Genomic DNA, 18,376 nt, shown 5'->3' on the forward strand with positions numbered 1-18,376 from the left:
CCTTCCCTTCCCAAACCTTCCCAAACCTTCCCTTCCCAAACCTTCCCTTCCCAAACCTTCCTTTCCCTATCCTGGGTTTCTGAGCTCTGATGCAATAGTCTTGGAAGCAGATCACAGTCAACCTTCCCAGTGTTAGAGGTGACCTGCTAAGGAGATTTAAAAGAGCTGGGAATTGCATTGCTTTCTGCTTCCTTAGATGGATAAAGGAGGGTAAAACTTAAAAAAAAAAAAAAAAAAAGGAAAAAGGAATAAAAAAAGAAATGCTTAGAAATTGCAAGAATGTCAAGTTTGGTTTTCATTTTCCCTGCTTTTTTTGGAGATCTTTCTGGCATCTATTGTGTCTTCTAACACTTCAGTGTGAGGTTGTGGAACCCTCCTCAAAAGACTTCCTTTATCTGTGAGGTTCGTTGGGCATCAAAGCTCACTAGGTATTAATGAACCAGACAAAGAATTCAGGATATTTGGGGACAGACTGCTTCTTCCTCCACTTGCACAACTTTCTTCCCTTTGCTAAGACGGTGTCATCAGGAAACCTGGCCTGCAATTACTCTCCATCTCCCAAATAGACAAATATGTGATTTTGTAGTGTAGCAAATAGGAAAACAAGCAAAGAGCTCATTAAAAACAATCAAAGTTTGTCTTTATTCATAACAAACAAGCATGAGAAGTCAGCAAATCTCTTTCCTCCCTTTAAATGTCTCTTTGAAGCCCTCGGATCCCAGTTTAGCCCTGTCAGGGGATATTTGTGGTACATTTTCCCTCACTCCATAGCATTTTCCTGGGGGAAACCATCTGTCTTGTGTTTGGCAAAGCACCTTGTGCAGCAGCGACTGGCAGCAGTGGGATATGATGCTCTTTTAGAGGCATTTTGTAAACCAGCTTGGAAATGAGCTATGGGTGAGGAGGGATGGCTTTTGCTTTTGGTTTTCCACGTGCCATCACTGGAGCTGGAGGCTGCAAGGTCTGAGAGATGGACCCAATGTCCCTGTTCCTTCAGGGACACAGGCACAGGTGGCCTGGCCAGGGATGATACCCAGACTGCAGCTGCAGGTTTTATCTGTGGCTGGAGACACCTTGAGCTGGATCAGACATCCAACCTGGCAGCCAGGCTCAGGTGGGTTGGGGAGCTGGGGTTCAGGTGCCGGCAGGGCACAGAGGAGGGGGCACCATGGCAAGGAGGGGACCCTGCCCACCGCCTGCTCCCAACCATCTCAACGTGCTTCTTCCTCCTCCTCTCCTCCTTGCCATGGTTAAGCAGACACCCAGGAGCAGTCTTAGCTGAGTTGTTACAGTGCAGGAATTTTGTTCCCAAAGAGTAGCTGTGGCACCTGCACAGGAATCCTGGAGTGCTGCTGCTCTGCAGGGCATCCTGCACCTCCAGCCGTGCCTGTGCCTGGCCCACATGTGTGCACGTTTCCTTGGCAAGGCAATTCAGAGGCTTTTTTCAGCCTCCTCTGCAGCCAAGACCTCCAAAGGGATCCCCTGGCCTTTTCCCTGGTGTGAACAGCTTTTCTCCATGTTCCCTGTATGTCACCAGGGATCTGTGCCCATCACAGTGGGATCAGCATCCTCAGGTAGTCTCTCCAAACCATCCTGGGCTGTGGCGGATGGAAAACATGGCTCACCCCCTGGCCAATCTACAGGTAACTCATTTCTCTTCCAGAGCAAATACATGCATCAAATTTGTCTGTATTTATAACCCAGGGCCACCACTGCATCCTTTCCCCTACCTCTGTGCGGAGGTGAACACCCACACTGTGTGTGATGGGTTCAGCTCGCCCCACGTGGGCTGGAGGGCCATGGAAAAGCGATGGACCATGTTTTCCCAAATCAGCAGCTCCTGAGTATCCTGCCTATCATAACCCCAAGGCCTGAAGGCAAGGGAGGGCTCCTCAACCTGCTGTTACCTATTGCCGAGGAGGAGGTAGAGAAGCCAAACATCTTCAGTTCCCTTTGCTTTTTGTCAGTCTGGGGTGGCAATTAGTGTTTCCTGCTTGAAATTCCTTCCATAGCATCCCCACACAGGGCAAACTGAGCCAGTTTTCCAGTGTCCCAGTTATTCAGGTGCTCAGGTAGGGCTGGATGGAGCCAAGGTAGCAGAGAAGGAGCTGTTCAGTGTCACAGTGGGTGCCTGAGCACAGCCAGGTAGGATGGATCAGAGATACCTTCAGCTCCCCTTGACCCTTTTCCCAGTCCCTGGGGACACCTTGGGCCAGAGTCCCTGGGCCAGGGGATGCAGTTTTATTTGCTGCCACAATAAAGGAGGTGCTGGATGTCCTGTGCTGCCTATCCAAAAGCTCAGAGCTGCTCCCACGGCAGGTCTCACAGTCCGTATGTCCATCAAAGCACATCTCCTTGGTTGGGCCACGCTGATGGGTCGTGTTCCCCCGGGCACAAGGCAGGCTTTATTCCCATGGCACATGTTCATGTGCTGCACCAGGCAAGCGGAGCACAGTCCTGCTCCCCAGCTCGGCCGGCAGCGAGCGAAGCCTCGTTAGTTCCACTTATTAAAAACAAAATTGCTGGGGGGAAGGGAGAGAAGGCAGAGGAAAAAGTGAAGTATTGAGAAAACACTTCTTTCATTCATATGTTGTTTACTGAAATAAATACTTCATTATTAGGCTTTTTTAGGGTGTTTTTTTTAAAGCCAGCCCCACAAAGTCCTCAGTGTTCAGGCTGTGAATGTGCCCGACCACCTCAGCCCATTGCTCCCATGAGCCGCTGTCCTGCTGCTGGGAGGTGCCTGGAGAGAAGCATTGCAGGGATCTTTCCCAATCTTGAGGGAGAAACCTGGGGGCTGCACATGTCTGGTTTTGTCCAGGTTTGCTGATTTCCTTCTTGTCTTTGCTGGATGGTCCATGCCAGGGCTCGCAGGGTGTGCTCCAAATGAGGCAAAATCTCCTAACTGAGACAAGGGAGGGTTTGGGGTCTGGTTGATTAAAGCTCTACTTACTGCTAGTCTGGAATCCTAATCTAACTCCCAAGCCTAAACAGCACGAGACTACTCTTGAGTTGAATCCCATCACCTTCTGTTGTTGGGGTGAAGAAGGTGAAAGCTGGTGACTCCTGTGGAGACCTCGCACTGCCCTATAGGCAAAACTCCAGCAATCCGTGTTCTCCCCACTTAGAGTGAACTGAGGCCTCCTCTCCTCTTGTGCCTGTCACCTGAGATATGCTCCACATTTATCTTCTCTCTTAAGCGAGGCTTAATCCAATAAAAGGACTGTGATCCCTGATTTGCTCCTGTGTGTGCAGAGCTGGGAGTCTCTGTTCCCTCTCACATCCTTCCAGCTCCGGTGCTCATCGGGAGTCTCAGCACTGGCAGGTTTGTCCTCCTGGCATCCTTTTCCTTCCCCACCTCTAGCCCTAGTTTTCCTTCTTCCATTTATTCCTCTGCTTGTCTTCCACCCACACTCCTTTCCTCATACTCAACCCTTGTTCAGCCTGATTTCTCTCTGTTTTCTTTTCCTTTACTTACTGGCTGTTTTTCCTATTTGGGCTCCTGGAGTTGTTCCTGTCAGACAGCCTCCCTGCAATCCACGGTCAGAATAGCCAATTCCCTTGGTGGCTCAGGAAAAATGCGGTGCATTCCTCTCTCCCCCATCCCGTTATCTCGGTTCTGCTCCTTGGCTGCCCACCACAAGCGCCGAGGCCGCACTGGCAGCCACGTGTCTGGTGGTTGGTGACAGGCGGCCGCCTCGGGCTCAGCCCTGCCTGCAGCTTGTGTTCTTGCCTGAGCCCTGGCACGGAGCTGGATCCCAGCTCCTCGCTTCCCCGCTGCCGAGAACTGGGATGCACAGGGATCTGCCCCCAGTGCAGAGCACAGAGGCCCAGCTGGAAGGTGCCAAGTGGGCAGAAGCCACCAGATGCAGGAACTGCGTTGGCACCATCTGGTTGGTAGAGGTGGCACACGCAGGTGTTGCTGTCCTCTGCCCGGTGCTTTGGGTTTGGTTGCAAGGCAAAAGTTTTATAAGGAAACTGTTTTCATGAAATTTATTAAAAATTTCATAGTGTAATATTTCCCCTTTAAGTGGTCCCACACAGTGTGGAAGTTCTCCCTGGATTGCTGGGCATGGAATCCACGCTCTGGAGGTGCCTGGCACTGCTCAGCCTCCTGCCATTGCTGCAGTGGCAGATGTGGGCGAGCAGCATGGATGCCCTGCCCCCCCTCGCCTTCTGGACCCAAGTGGGACTGATGGGACTGCAGGACCTATGGGAGGTGCTGGATCCTTCAGACTCTGATCCAGTGTCTGGGAGAGCTGCTACTGCACAGCTCAGGTCCTGCAGCACTCCAAGGCCATCTGGGACTGTCCCCAGGACTCTCTGCATGACAATTGTCCCTTTGTCAGGGGCAGCCTGCACAAAGTGAATTGTCAGCAACTTTTGGGAGGCAAAGAGGAGCAGCACCATAGAGACAGTGGGCTCAGAGCTCCTCCAGGTTTCACAGCCCTGCTCGAGCTGTCTTACTCCAGAGAAGTCCTGGAGCCCTTTCTCTTCCCAGACCAGGAAGCTGTTAGCCTGAGCAGGGGAAAACGAGAAGGAAGATGAGGCCCTGAACCTTTCAGTGGAAGAGGAGAGTGGCAGAGCCAGGGAGGTGTGGGGGCATCTGGGAGCAAGGAGATGCTCTGGGCAGGCTGAGCTGTGGGCACCACATTGGCAGCGGCTGCTGTGGGGCAGCCAGCCTTGCTGAGAGCTTCACCTTCATCCTGGAGGTCCCACCACGGAGCTGGGGTGGAGCAGAGCCTCCCCCAGCCCGGCTGTGCCGAGCACAGGTCCTGGCTGGGCCGGCGCGGTGTTGAAACGAAACGCGAGGCGCTTTGTCTCGACTGGGAGCGCTTTAAGCCCTCGCTCGGGAACAATGGCCAAGCTATGGGGTCATTTGTTCTGGTATTTCAGCAGCTCCTCATGATTTATGGGATGTTTTGTTCTGCTGCTTGTCTTAGCTTCCCCCTCTCCACCCTCCCCGTCTCCATCCCTTCTCCATTTCAGCTGCTCCTCCCCCCGCTGCCAATTCCCCTAATAGCTGTGGAGCCTCTGTGCCTTATGAAGTCATGGTATCTGTGACTTATTGAATTAGCCGGGTGGGAACTGGACTTCCACACCGCACCAGGGGCTGCCGGGGTGCCCAGGTTCCCGGGAAGTCAGCCCACAGCAGGGCCCCTCGCCCAGGGGCTTCGGGCAGCCTGAGCTCCCCCCCAGAGGGGCAGATGGGCGTTGCCATCAGCAGAATGCTGGAAAGTTCATTCACAGGCAATAAATGTGGGCAAGAGGAGCTGCAGCCCCAGCGAACAAGGAGGGCTCTGTCTGCGGACACCCCCTGGTCCAGGGCAGGATGGGGGCTTGGCTGCCTGTCCTGGGGCTGCCATCCCTCCCTCTCGCTGTACACCTCTCCAGTGGACACCAGTAAGGGAGCCCCTGAGCTTTCGGTGTTTAACTGCACATGGGGTGATGTGGTTCAGAGCTTGGCCATATCCCCAGCAGCCTGGGAATGGCCATGGCCAGTGCCTCTGGATGTGCAGGGAGAGCAGGAGTTCACCCTCCCAGAGCTGGTGGGACAGTGATTCACCAGTGACTGTGATGGACATGCTGAAGGGGATGGGGAGGAGTGAGCCCCCCAAATACCTCCCAGACAGTCGGGTTAACCTTCAGGAAAGCATTGCAAAGGGATCATCTACTTGTACATGATCACTTTTTATCCTCATTTCCTGAGTCACCTGCAGACAGACAGAGGCTTGAGGGCAGCTGCTGGTCCTGGTGGGACTGATGTGGTGCTGCAGCCAGTCCTTAGCCCAGTCCTTAGCCTCTGCAGTGGCAGAGGAGCCATGGCCCATGCAGCTCTGCTTCACCCTGACCAATGGGTGCAGATGGGGAAGGAGATCTTGTGCCTCCTGATGCCACAAGCCTCTGTCTGCCCAGCTTTCCTCCTCGTCTCAGGAGAGGCAGCTCAGTTTGTGATTCTGATGAGCCTGAAGAGGTTGGGAGCAGACTGAGGGCTGGACCCTCTCTGTGTGCTGCTGCAGGCTCTGGTTCCAGCAGGTCCAAGTCTCTTGTCTGCATTTGTTTCTCATGTCACTTCAGTGGGAAAAACTGAGCCCTCTGGGAAAGAGACAGAAGGAAAATGTTCGGAGAAGGCTGATGTCCAGGTTCTCCCTGTCTGGGACCAGACCCCTCAGCCAGATCCCTTCCTCACTGAGAGCACAGAGAGCAAATAACATTTATTTAAAAGACAAATATAAAATATTGTGCTGGTGTGGTGCTCTGGCCACTTCCCTTTGCTGGTAGCTGATACCTCCCACCCCCGATAAGATTATTTCTCAGTCCATTACCCTCAGCACACTTTAATTTCTCTCCAATAGCCCAATTGCCTGATTGTTTTGTTTTATTGTCATCATCCCTCTGCCATTTCCCATGGCTGGGATCTGCAAAGCAGGGTGGATGCCTTGGTCCCTGCTGAAGAGTGTGGAGGATGCTCTTCATCCTGCAGGATTTCCACTGGTTCTTCTCCATGCCCGGAAGGGGCCAGTGAATTTCTACAGCAGGCAGCCCAAGTCTCATGGTTATACTGCAGGAGCGAACTGCAGAGGTGTTGCAATCCTTGGTATGAAAGGGAGATCTTTGGTATGAAAGGGAAATCTCGTGGGTATCTGAATCTTAGTGCGAGTCAAGCCCTCCCAGATGGACCCACTGGATCCTCCGCACCAGCTGGTATTCCCACCGAATCATAGAATGGTTTGTGTTGAAAGGGACCTTAGAGCTCATCCAGTGCCACCCCCTGTCATGGGCAGGGACACCTTCCACCAGCCCAGGTGCTCCAAGCCCCGTCCAACCTGGCCTTGGACACTTCCAGGGATGGGGCAGCCACAGCTTCTCTGGGCAACCTGTGCCAGGGCCTCACCACCCTCACAGCCAAGAATTTCTTCTCAATATCCCATCTAACCCTGTCAGTGGGAAGCCGTTTCCCCTTGTTCTGTCACCACATGGTGTCAGTGCACTGGATTTGGAGGGTCTTAGCTCTCCCAGACCCCTTATCCGGCACACAAAAATACCTCAGTGTATTTATTTTAGTGAGAATATCAATAATAGTCCTGATTTCCTATTAGTGGTCAGGTCTTCAGACCTCCAGCTTTGAACCTGGCCTCTCCATGAGCTGGTTTGCACCTGGGGAAGGGCAGTGTGGAGGAGTCATGTCTGGAGCAGCTCCAGCAAGGCTGGCAGCCCACTCCAGCCTTGGAATGCAAGGCTGCACTTCCCTCCATCCCTGGGAGCAGAAGGGATCACTGGTCCTGCTGCTGATGCTGCTGGGGACACTGATCAGGAGACACAGAAGCATGGACACATCCAGATAGTCCTGACAGCCGGTGCTTCCAAGGTATTCCAGTACTTTTAATCCTTCCTTGTCCCTTTACTAGTGGCAGTCGCTGTTGGGCAGGTTTCCTCTGCTCTTAGATAGTTTCCCCTGGCAGAGACAATTTTGCCTGCCAGAGCTTCAGGAACCTCCTGTTTATCTTCCTGGAGAGTGTCTCTCAGTGCCAGGTCAACACTGGACCTCCTGGCTTGGCCACTGGCAGGCCGGCAGCACTCAGCGGGAAGGCCAGACGGGAGGCAGGAGTCAGCCCGGGACACTCGGGACACTAAGGACCAGGTCCTTGGATGTGCTGGGACCTCGTTCCACCTCTGCTGGAGTCTTCCTGCTTACTAACTCTTCCCCATCCCTCGTACTCACCTTTCCTCTGTGGGCTGACTTGCTTTTCAGGGAAGCTTGTGAGCCCAAGTGCCTGGTGGAGGTCAGAGAGGAAATTATGTTCCCTTCCACTTCTCACTTTCACATTTCCTCCCTTTGTCCCCAACACTGAACTGTTCATCCATCTACCCCAGCAGCTCCTTCCTCAGGGACATTCCTCTCCCTGTCCCACTTTGCTTTGTTACCTTTAGTTCACTGAAAAGAGAGAAAGTCAGACAGGGATGATCTTCTGCCACAAGGAACTGTTGGGCAACGTGAAGGAGATTTTTCCAGTGCCAGATAGCGCAGATCTGAGAGACTTTCCAGTTCCAGGCCAGGAAAAGGCAAAGTTTCATGCCTTGCTTTGTCCAAAGTGGACACTTGGCAGTATCACCATGAGAAACTGCTTATGGTGTTCACTCTGCCCGTAGTGCAGAGGTTCACCTGAGCTCCCTACAGGTCTGTTCAAAGTCTGCTTCCCATCCAAGAAGTATCCCAACAGGGCCTGTCAGGGCTCTCAGGTAGTAACTGGGAGGCACATCTCCTACCTGAAGTCAAAGCAGGTTCCTTACTAATGGTTTCACACAATCATGGAATGGGTTTCCTTTTGCCCATCCCTGCCCTGACTGGAGAGGTCCAAGCTCTCTTCAGCCTTCAGATCATAGAATCATGGAATGGTTTGCCTTGAAAGGGGCTTTCAATATCGTCTCTTTTCAATCCCCTGCCATAGGCAGGGACACCTTCCACTAGCCCAGGTTGCTACAAAGCCCCATCCAACCTGGCCTTGGACACTTCCAGGGATGGGGCAGCCACAGCTTCTCTGGGCAACCTGTGCCAGGGCCTCACCACCCCCACAGAGAAGGATTTTTTCCTAATACCCAACCTAAATCTGTCCTCCTTCAGCCTAAAAACATTCCTCCTTGTCCTTCATGCCTTTGCAAAAAAGTCCCTGTGCAGCTTTCCTGTAGGCCCTCTTTAGGCACTGGAAAGGGCTCTGAGGTCTCCCTAGAGCCTTCTCTCAGTCTGTCTCTATACCGGAGAGGCTTCAGCCCTTGGAGCATCTTCATGTCCTCCTCTGGAATCTTTCTAACAAGCCTATGTCTTTCTTGTGTTGAGTTCTTGATTTGCTGTAAAAAGCTGTTGTTTCGGAGCTGTGGAAAATGAACATCTGACATTATGTAGTAGCATTTGTTAAACAAGGCCAACAGAGCAGCTGCTGAGATGAGCAGAGTTCCAAGAAACATCTCTTCTTGGTGTTATCAGCATGGAGTCTTGCCCACTGCCCCCAAAGGAGCCATTGTCACCTTTGGTGGGACTCTGGTTTGTTGAGTTGATGGTTTCTGCACAAACCCTGCAGGTTTCAAAGCTCATGGTTGTTGCAGCCTCTGAGAAGACAGGGATTGCAGGATGACTTGGCACCGTAATTACTCACCCCTTCCTCTAGTCTTGCTTCTCCTCTCCACCCCCAGGCTCCACATTTAAGCACTGAAGTGACCAGAACCCAAACTGAATTTTCAGAGCTTTGGAGCTTCACCCCTTGCAGAGCAGATTGGCCTGGGCTGGGGACAGGGATGAAGTGATGGCCTGGGCATGGGATACCTGCTTCCCCTGCCCACTGAGCAACTGAGGGCAAGAGTTGGCCCTTCTTGTCCCTCGGATTCTCAGTCTTTAAAAGGAGCATGGCAATTTTAACCTCTTTTTTCAGGTACTTTGGCATTCCTCCATAGGGAGGGGGTTGGAAAAAGATGATCTTTTAGGTACTTTCCAATCCAACCCATTCCATTCCAGGATTATATGATTCTGTGAGATCCACTGGTTCAGGAGCTAATGTTGCTCCAGGACACTTGACAAATGGGATCTTCTGCTGGCCAACTTGTTCCCCAGACTGAGGGATGAGATATGGGCTTGGTCTGAGCTCAGGGCTGGCAGGTCAAGCTTTTCTGGTAGACTTTGTACATCTGGGACCACAATCTGGAGCTAACAGCTTGTGTTGGCACTTCAGCCAAGAGCACCAAAGTTAAGGTTTCTGTGCTGTGAGCGGTGTCCTGCAAGATGGAACTTTTGCCCAGGGAGAAGGTACTAAAAAGGTGTCTTTGTTTTCATCTCCAAATGATGTTCTTGTTCCTCAGCATCTTCACTGGGGAGAAGGAAGCAGTTATTGTGGACAGAGGCAGTGGCAGGAGCAGAGGTGGGCAGACAACTCCTTCTAGTCTGGGGAGATCCAGGCAGGTATAACCTTAAACCAAATTCTTCTGGGTTTAAATGTCCCTGTGCACTGGGCCTTGAAGTGGGAGGGTGCTGTGTGCTGGATCCACCAGCCCCTGCAAGCCTGGCCTGTGTCAAAGCACACAAGCCTTAAAGGAGAGACTCACCAGAGACTCACGGAGGGTCAGTCCCTGCTGCCTCGGAGGGTCAGTCCCTGCTGCCTCGTGCCAGGGCCCAGCTGGGGGCAGAGACCCCCCCGAAGGCTGGGCTGGGCTGTGGTGCCGGGAGGGACCGCCCTGCCTCCCGACCTGTCAGGAGCTGCAGCTGGGTGAAGGGCTGGGTTAGCTGGTGCAGCTCATCTGAGGTCCAACCTGCATCTTGTCCCTGCCCGTGCTCCACCTCTTCTTCTATCCTCCCTGCTCCAAGCTGGGCTCCGGAGCCAAGTCCTGCCATGCCACAGCCAGGCGAGTGCGTGAGGGCAGGAGAGCTGGGACATCCTGTGCACTGCAATGCACCAGAACAAATCCTGGGCAACAAGAAACCTGCTTCTGGACACAGATAAGCTGCCATGACATTTAGTCAGTGCTCCTGCTTTCCCTGTGTGCTCCCAGTGTCCTGTTGCTGTCCCAGTGGGGTCTGAGAAGCTCAGCTGTGAGCTTGCCCTTGGAGCTCCTTCAGCAAGGAGCTGAATATCCTGGCAGAGCACTTCCCTGATTGCTTTGCAAGGGGAAGATGAATGCTGCCAAGAGATCTCGTCCTCCCAAGTGCAGTCCTAGCCCTGCTCTGCCCTGGTCATGGCAGGCAGGAAAGTTTTGCTTATGGAGCAGAGCTCCACTGGGATGAACTTCACATGAACTTGGGAAGTTTCTTTGGCTGTCTCCTTTCCTGATGATGCAGGTCAGGATCAGGATGCTGCATTGCACAGGCACCCAAGGCTGCCTTCCTCATGCACTGACATGCTCACCTCATCCTTCTGAAGCAGAGAGGCAGGTGCTGATCTCTGCTCTCTGTGACCAGCAATGGGACCTGAGGGAACAGCTGGAGCTGTGTCAGGGGAGGGTTAGGCTGGATATTAGGAGAAGGTTCTTTCCCTAGAGGGGGACTGCATAGGGCACTGGTACAGGCTCCCCAGGGCAGTGGTCACAGCCCCAAGGCTGCCAGAGCTCAAGGAGTGTTTGGACAACGCTCTCAGGGCCATGGTGAGATTGTTGGGGTGTCTGGTGCCCTGATGCAGGGCCAGGAGTTGGACTTGTGATTTTTGTGGGTCCCTTTCAACTCTGGATACTCTATGATTCTATAACTCAGGGTGTCTGCTGCCTGAGCAGCCACTCTTCATCCCAGGTGGAACCCTCAGCAAAAGGACAGAGCTGTCCCTGTCAGCACTGGGACCGTGCTGCCATAACTGCTGCTCTCCTTGGTCTCAGGGGCATGGTGGGCACCCCATTGCAGCACCAGGTCTTTAGTGACTTGCTCAGAGTCACCCACGTGGTCTGGGAGAGAGTTAAATCCCCCTGCCTTGTCCTGCTCCCACAATTTTGCTGTAGTTCACACTTGCTAGCTTTGCATGCATCCACACCAGGTTGTTTGGTCTGTCACTGGAAAAACTGGGATAATGGAGGAAGAGAGGCCCTCAGGGCTGGAGGCTTGTTGGCTCAGTAAATGGGAAGCTGTGATTGCAGCCTGAGCCACCCGTGTTAACACGGGGATGAGCTGTGGCATCCTAGGCCAGCCAGTGACAGGAAGCAGTGGGCACATAGAGGGGTTTTCCAAGTCCATGGGCATCTTGGTCTGGAGCATCTTGGGCATCTTGGGCATCCTGGGCATCTTGCAGCAGGCAGGAGAAGCAGGGGAGGAGCATGCTTGGAAGAGCAGAGTGTCTGAGGAGCGTGAGGGTGTTTCCACCCTTTGTCTTGCTGTTCAGGGCATGATGAGGAGGAGGAGGGAGACAGCAGCACCCAAGTGGTGGGGCCACCAGCTCTGTAAGATGTTTCCCAGCCTCTTGCTGATGGAGGAGCCCAGGCTGGTTGTGTGTGGCTTGAAGTTCCTGCTCAGTGTAACTTTGTGAGCAGGGATCTTCCAGGTGCTTTAGGAGATCTCTGAGGTGCTGGGGTCAGAGCAGCCTCCTCTCACTCCCCACTGCTGCCTCCCATCTCCAGGGCCACCTCCACCCTTGCTCTTCCATGCTACAGGGAAGTCATCCCTGGGTGCTGCATGGAGGGACGAGGAGGGCACCATGGATGGAGCCAGCAGATACCCTTGGTAAGGCCGTATAACACTTCCCAGTGGAAGTTTCTTTGCTTTTACCTTTGCCAGGCTTTAACTGTTCGGGCTGGATTGTTCAGTGCTTCTCTGCCTCAGGCTGAACTTTCTCTCTCCTTTTTTTTCCTCTGTTTTTCCCCAGTTTCAGCAGAAAGTTGAGGAAAAATGGTAGCTTTGCCAATTTCTTTTTTTTTTTCTTCCTCCTCTCTCTTTGTTTGAGGACTTCTGGTGTCTCCTCTTTGAAAAAGAGACTTGAAATTTGGCAGAGATGATGCATTCCTGCTGGAAATCCACACAGATTTGGTCAAACAGGTTAACCACTGGAAAAGGTGGTTGGGCATGCCTGGAGGAGCTCTTGGGGGCCAGCTGCTGATGTCCCCATCCACAAAGGGACTCTGGCCACTGCTCCCACTGCTCACCAGCTGCACAGAGCACCTCTTGTCCCCTTCTCTAGGGACACCCCCTTGCCCACATGAGTCCAGGTCAGGGGTGGTGGCTGAAGGAGCCCAAACTGCTCCTCAATGACAAATCTCAAAGCACTTCACCAAAAGCAACTGCCCATGTGGAAACTGAGGCACTGGCTGTGGGCATCCCCTGCCTCTCCCCTCAGTGGCAGAGCGAGGAGCAGAGCTCAGGTCAGCTTGGGCAGGTCTCTAGATGAGGAGAATGCTGAGAGCATTTCCCAGTGCTCCCGTATCCTGTGAGACCTGGGAAAGGATATTTGCAGGCCTCCCTGCCCAATGGGTGTGCTCAGCAGCACATCACACCCATGCATGGATAGACACAGTCATATGATCGTTATGGTTGGAAAAGACCTTCAAGGTCATCAAGTCCATGAAGGGCATGTCCTGATGGTCAGAAGTTTGACCTGGTCATCCCTGTGGTTTTCAAAGTTGCTCTTTCATATCAGGGTGGAAATCTCTTCTATTTGCTGTCCTGAGGGCTCTGGCAGTTCCTCCACAAGCTCTGTTATCCTCAGCTGGGGCTTTTCCACATGGTGGAATCTCAAAGCTTTCTGCTTTTGTGCCATGGGCTGGGAGAGCTCCAGCAGGAGCAGGCAAACCCCAGCTGGAAAGAGGCCTGGCTGGTGGTGCCATTTCCCCAGCTAGCGCTGTTAAAAGAACACTTTAGCACTTGTGGGGTGTTTTCTAGCAAAATGGTGAGAAAAACTGACTTCTTCCCTTGGACTGCAGGCTTTGGATGCTGACTCCGTGGAGATGCATGGAGGGAAGGTCAGCTCTGGCATGTGTGAGTGCTGTTGCAGTTGGATGGCAGCGCCCCAGCTCCTCTGGTGTTCTGCAGGAGTTGGTTGGTGCTGGCACAAGACCAGCAGCAGGACACCATGGTGGGATGGGTGGGTCAGAGAAGACCCCAGTGGGTGCTGGGCAGGGAGCTGGTCCTGAGCAAGGCAGGAACAAATCCTGGCATGAAGCTGTGCCAAACAAGGGCTTTGCCAGTCTGGGACATACCAGCAGTGGTCTGAGGAGATCCCCACTGGGGGGTGGCTGCTCTTGGTGGCAGTGCCAGGGACAGTGTGTGGGTAGTGGCCAGCATGCCCAGCACTGCTGGATGGCTCCTGCTGTTGCCTTCCAGTGGGAAAGGGGGTTTCTGACTCCAGTAACATTTACCAGCTCTGGAGCCGGGTGTGTGCGTTTGTCTGCTCTTCCATTGTGTCTTGGCCGTTGTCTCCTCCTCCCTGCTGAGATCAATGTCTGTGGACTGCCTTTGGTAACCCCTTTGGGTGCAGCTCTGGAAGTCTTCAGCCTGGTTTCTGTCGCGAGGCTTGGGCCCATCTAGCTGCATGGCTTGGGTGGGATGATGGACTGGAGGTGAGTTTCCACCAGAAGGAACATCCCGGTGATGGAATGGGGAGGTCTCCTGGAGGACTCAGAAGAGCAGGTGGGATGTAGGTGGCTGAGGATGGAGCCCAGCCATAGGCATGGGGGAGTGAGCTCAGGAGACCTCCAGAAATCCTTTTTGGGCCATTTTTCTACTGTTTGATGGTTTTGGAGAAGAGGTGGTTTCCGATAAGAGCCGGGATCCCACTGGCACATTCTTCCTGGTGGCACCAGGTGGCGCAGGAGGTTAAAGGATTTGGTTGTCTCTGCAGGTCTGGGTGCAAATCCATTGCCTCCCACTGCTGTGATGAGTCTGCAGGTCTCAGCCCTCACCTCGTGTAGCTGTGCCTCCATGCCAGGGCGAGCTGCAGCCCCAGAACCAGGCAGCAGGGATGTGGCTCTCAGCAGCCTTGTTTCCAGCAGAACAAGGAGCTGAGCCAACCTTTGAACCAGAGTGGAGGGCCTGGGTGTGGACTCCCACCATCCCAGGATAGGGAGATGGATGCAGAGGAGACAGTCCTGGTGGGTGTCAGTGGGGGTGAGGAGGTGGCAGTGTGGGATGGTACCCTGAGGCGGGGCCATCATCAAACACACAACATCCCTCTTGCACAAGCTCAAGCCATCTTGAGGGAAGACAGGTGAGTGCTTCTTCCTGGCCCCGGGAGGTGCTGGACATTCCACTGGAGTGCAGGTACATGGCAGCAGCCCCCAGAGGAGCTGGGGCAGTGCCATCCCAGCCCCCAGGGTCATATGTCTCATTGGGACAGCCTCTGGCCCCATGGACTTGCTCCCATGGAATTGCTCTGCTCCCTTACCAAAAGTGTGTGTCCAGGCCCCAGGAAGGGGACAGGACCAGGCTTGGACGATGTGACCTTATGTCCCTTCTCACTCCTCCCACCATGGCAGCTGGGCCCTGGGCATCCCCACACTGAGCATCCACCTTCTGCTCTACTTGGATCCAAACTGGGCCCCTGTGAACCCAGAGGGATATTTTTTCTCCCTCCTTTTGCCTCCAGTGATCTTTGAGCCCAGGCGTCGTATGACTCAGCTTGTGCATTTGATCCCTGGAGCAGGGTTTGCACACATGCAGCTGTGGCACAGAACACTGCTCGTTCTTGGCAGGCCAGGCCGGGATAGGATTTCTTCCTGACGGAGGGGCAGCGAGTCCCCACTGCTCATCCCCTTTCACACACGGAAGTCTGATTTAGCCAGGATGGTGCCAGTGGGTCAGAGGTGTCTTCAGAGCTCCACTGACCTGCTCCAGCATCTGGGCTTGTGAGGTCCTGGAAGGAAGGGAGTGGAGCAGAGTAGGTGCTCTCTGGTCTCTCTGTGCTTTGGAAACCTGTCTGTCCATCTGTCCCTACCTGCAAAGGTCCAGCTGGTCACCTGTGCCGGAAGCATCGGGCACATTTTGGGTGTGAGGCCTGAACACTAATTCTGGTGTTGGACACGGTCAGCAGAAGGTGACATCAATGTAGGTCCCGTGAAGGGCAGCTTGGGCACTGACCTTTAGGTCCTGCCCATTTCTGCTGCCTGTTCCCTTCAAGCAGCTCCAGTCTGGAGGCAGCTCCTGACCCAGTGAGGAGCAGCAGGTGGTGGTGCTGAGCTCCCTTTTTTTGGGGGCTGGGCAAGCACAAGGTCACAAACCCTGCAGTGAGGAGATTTGCAGGGTGCAGGGTGTGCAGGATGCAGGTTGTCAGGGGACAGGGGTTTTCAGGGGACAGAGGTTTGGAGGGGACAGGGGTTTGGAGAGGACAGGGGTTTGGAGGGGACAGGGATTTGGGGGGCAGAGATTTTGGGGGAACAGGGGCTTGCAGAAGGGAGGGTTTTACAGGGCATAGAGTTTTGTAGGGGTCAGGGGTTTGCAGGGTGGCTGCAAGCCCCTGTGGAGCCAGGCCCCAGGGCTGCATGCTTGGCTCTTGGCGCTGGAATTCTGGCTCCATCTGCCTCCTCCCTGACAATGCCAGGGTTTTTGGGTGGTCGCAGGGCTGTGGTCACAACCAGAGCTGCCTGTTGCTGCCGTGCGTACCTGGCAATGGGGTGGCCGCATTGGGCTTCCCCAGGAGCTTCGGTCACAGCTCAGGACAGCCTGTCCTGCTCCATCCTGTCTCCATCAGGTTCCAGTTAAAACCGAATGCGTTCTCCAGCTAAGCTGCACAGTCGTTTGAGCCCTTCCAAAAATGAAACAAATACCCATGGACTGCAATTCGAATTGCAGCTCAATTAGGGCTTGTTCCCAATGCGATCATAAAACCTCCAGTACGAAAACAAACAACCCAACCAAACCACATCCAAGCCTGACAGCATCCTCTGGAATGCCTTTAAAATAACAAGGAGGGCAGAGGAAGATGAAAGCAATGTGGCTGGTGGGAAGAAGGCTCTTTGGCCCCGAGGGGCAGCCTGGAGGTGGGCTGAGCAGGTGTGGGGCAGGGCAGTTTGGGATGGGGACCAGCACAGAGGTGATGAGTATGATGGAGGTGGAGTCGATGGGTACCACGGGGATGTGGGTCAGTGTGGAAGTGATGGGTATGATGGAAATGGGGTGGCGTGGAGCCCGGGCTTAGGCTGTTCCTAGCAGGGGAGGAGGCTGCAGAGGTGGTTTGGAGCGTGGCGGTTGTGCTCAGAGTGGCTTCGATGTCTGAGCAGGACGGGGGGAGCGCAGGGCCGGAGCTGGACCGCGGCGGCTGGAATGCGTGTCCCGCGTAACCCTGGCTTGCACCGCGTCCAGCCAGTCTGGTGCCGCGGGTCGGGTTTCACGGCGGGCTTTAAACCCGGCCTTATTTAGCATGCGCTCCGCTGGCCTGTCAGGGAGGGGAAGCCGCAGCACAACTAATAAAAAAAGCCAAACAAAAACAATGTAATTAAAGAGACTCAGCACTGTGTGTTCCCATAGCAAGAACATTTACCCAAGACTTCCTTGCTCAGATACTTAATGTCAAGCAGCAATTAAAGGCTGGCTTTGTGGGGAGGCAGCAAGGAGGGTTTGCCCTGGCCGGGAGGTGGGAGCCCAGGGTTGAGCCGTGCCCAGTGCCTGCACTCTGGGAAGGGACCGTGGGCTTTTGGCACTGGGAGATGCCCCAGGGATGCTGCACCCTGAGCAGAAGCTCCCAAACCCCTCTGGGCAGAGACACCGTCAGTCCATAATGCACAGACCCACTTGGCTCCATCCCCCTGGAATTTGGTTGTGCAGAATTAGGAAAGTGGATTTTCTAGGTGGGACCGTCTGGGCAGGTCACCCAGAAGCTCTGCTGGAGTAAATCGTTGTGAAAACATTAAAGCCAGGGGAGTTGGACTGGTTTCAGAAGCCTCCAGCATCTCCTTCCTGATCCAGGTTTGTGCATGGAGCCTGTGTGAGCCTTTGAGATGTTGAATCCCCTCCCTCAAATGATAGTTTGAGTGCCTGGAGCCAGACTGGGATGCCCAGAGCCAGGCTGTGCCCACCGGTGCCCCCTTACAGCAGCCCAAGGCTGGTGCTTAGAGGCTGAGGGTGCTGGCAGCGTCACCTGCCTTGGCTGGGGAGCCAGTCGTTGTACCCTGTCCCTCAGGCCCCAAGGAGAGGTGCCCTCGTGTCCTGACAGTGCTGCTTGAGGAGTGTGTGCAGGAGGGATGCCCTGTGTGGGCACGGCCAGGACAGTGATACTTCATGATGGCAGTGTGTGCCTGACAGCAGCCCTGACCCTGATGGCAGATGTCACAGGGGACCCAGGAACTGAAAGTCTGATTTTGAGTATATTTTAAATGGAGTTAAGCCACAGGGTCCTTCTGGGCTCACTTTTAAATATTGGGATGTTTAATTAAAAAAATAAAGCAAAAGAAAAACAAGAAGCAGCAGCATTATTGTGTTGCAACAGAATTTGCTTGAGCCTCTCTGCTCCCTTCCTCCCCCAAAGGTGCTACTGGGCCTGCAGCACGGAGTGTTTTATGGGAGACTGTCAGCGAGTAATCTTCTTGGCTGGCTCTGAACCTCTCTCCGAGCCTTGAACTCCCCATCTTTCCCAGATTCAGACTGTGATTTAAGAGGGAGGTGCAGTGGGGATGAGCTGTGCAGGCAGGCTCTTCCCTGCTGTGGCAGACCGGGGGACATGGCCGTGACTTGGGAGGACACCACCGACTCCCAGCAGGATATTGTTTATCTGACCTGTGTGAGCCCCTTCTGCCATGGCTGAGTGAGGACTGGACCTGGGGGGTCCTTACCATCCGCTCCCAGTGCAAGCACTCCCCAAGGGATGCAAATTCTCCGGATCTGGGGATGGTGCAGCAGGGCTCTGACCCCGCCCTGCTCCCGAGGGGGAATCCTCCACATCATCTCCTGCAGAGCTGCAAGGCGCTGGGCACCAGTAGATGTTGCAGATCT

At 54.1% G+C, this 18,376-nt stretch overlaps 1 protein-coding gene across 8 annotated transcripts in view; it reads left to right on the forward strand.

Moving 5' to 3' along the window:
* The window catches only part of LOC113957964 (ankyrin repeat and fibronectin type-III domain-containing protein 1-like), a 192,154-nt gene that overhangs the window by 152,063 nt on the left and 21,715 nt on the right, over positions 1–18,376 (forward strand). The gene's annotated exons all lie outside the window — the stretch shown is intronic.

This window comes from Corapipo altera, unplaced genomic scaffold, assembly GCF_003945725.1.
Source record: "Corapipo altera isolate COAL_440 unplaced genomic scaffold, ASM394572v1 146, whole genome shotgun sequence".
NCBI lineage: Eukaryota > Metazoa > Chordata > Aves > Passeriformes > Pipridae > Corapipo > Corapipo altera.